This window comes from Miscanthus floridulus, chromosome 10 (genome assembly GCF_019320115.1).
Source record: "Miscanthus floridulus cultivar M001 chromosome 10, ASM1932011v1, whole genome shotgun sequence".
In the NCBI taxonomy this organism is placed as follows: Eukaryota; Viridiplantae; Streptophyta; class Magnoliopsida; order Poales; family Poaceae; genus Miscanthus; species Miscanthus floridulus.
In genome coordinates, this window is record NC_089589.1 from 20677618 (window position 1) to 20678972 (window position 1355).

The window sequence follows — 1355 nt, forward strand, 5'->3', positions numbered from 1 at the left end:
TTTGGCATGCAGACTTGTAGTATTTCTACAAACCTCCCCGTGTGTGATTGTTGTAGTTGTAGTAGCCCCCGAGCAATCGGATAGGTTAGCTTAACGTGCCCGAATACTAGAACCTTGTAACTTTCAACAATTGCTTGGTTGTGTTTGGATGCAAGTTTTGTATCCATGTGTAGCCCCCCGAGCAGGTCGAACAGAGTGTCGACTAGCCAGTGTGATTTCACCCAGGTGACGTAATGTTCGTATGATGTGATAATGCCAGCATTTGTGTCTCAGTATTGGTAATGTTGTGTAGAACCAGGTCATAGCCCCTGAGCAGTTTTTAGGAAGGTACCTCCTAAATTATTAGGGACGTAGAATGCTTTTCTTCATAGAGATTACGAGACATTCATGTATTATTTTTGTTGACGGAGGGAGACGACAGTTCGTGCGTATTAATAGCATGGGCGAGGCTCGCCTTGCCATCTTTGGCCCCTCTTTGCTTGGGGCGGACCCAACACTTGTTATGGTGAGTGCCATTGGCGCTTTAGGCCCCGGTTGCGGGTCATCCTTGATGGCCAGATCGTCTTTCCCTTCCTCTAGCTTTGCTTCCTCTAGCGACTTGTCGGGTGCCTCTTGTGGCACTGGCATAGTCGGTGAGGCTGAGGCCTAGAGGTCAGGAGGTAAGATGCTAGCCAGAGTTACTGGTGTGAGCTGGTGCTCTGGAGACTGGGGCAAGTGGATGGGAGTTCCTGATCCTTGCTTAGCCTCGTCATTGAGCTTCAGCTCATCTAAGATCAGATCCCGTTGGACCTGTTTGATAGCCAGCCTTTCGCGCTCGTAGGTGTCTTGAAAGTTGCCTACGGTGGTGGTTACTCTATGCGGGCCGGGCATTTTGAGCTTGAGGTAGGCGTAGCTGGGGATTGCCATAAATTTGGCATAATAGGGTCTCCCGAGAATAGCATGATAGGGACCCTCGAAGTCAACGACTTCAAAGGAGAGTGTCTCCTTGCGGTAGTGTATCTGGTCACCAAACGTGATGAGTAGAGTGATCATACCGAGGGGTATAACCCAACGTCTGTGGAGGATCCCATGAAATGGAGAATGCGAGGGGCATAGTTTGCTTGCCTCAATATTTAGCTTCTCGAATGCACCCTTGTAAAGGATGTTTATACCACTTCCTCTATCCATTAGGACTTTCATCATTTTTACATCTCCCACCACCACGCTGACCACCAGAGGGAATCAACCAGCCTTGATAACATGTTCGGTGTGGTCATCTCAGTTGAAGGTGATCGGGCGCTCCGACCATCTTAAATAAACAAGAACTGCATGGGCAGTGGCGAAGATAAGTCATTGGCTTACCTTCTCACGTCAGC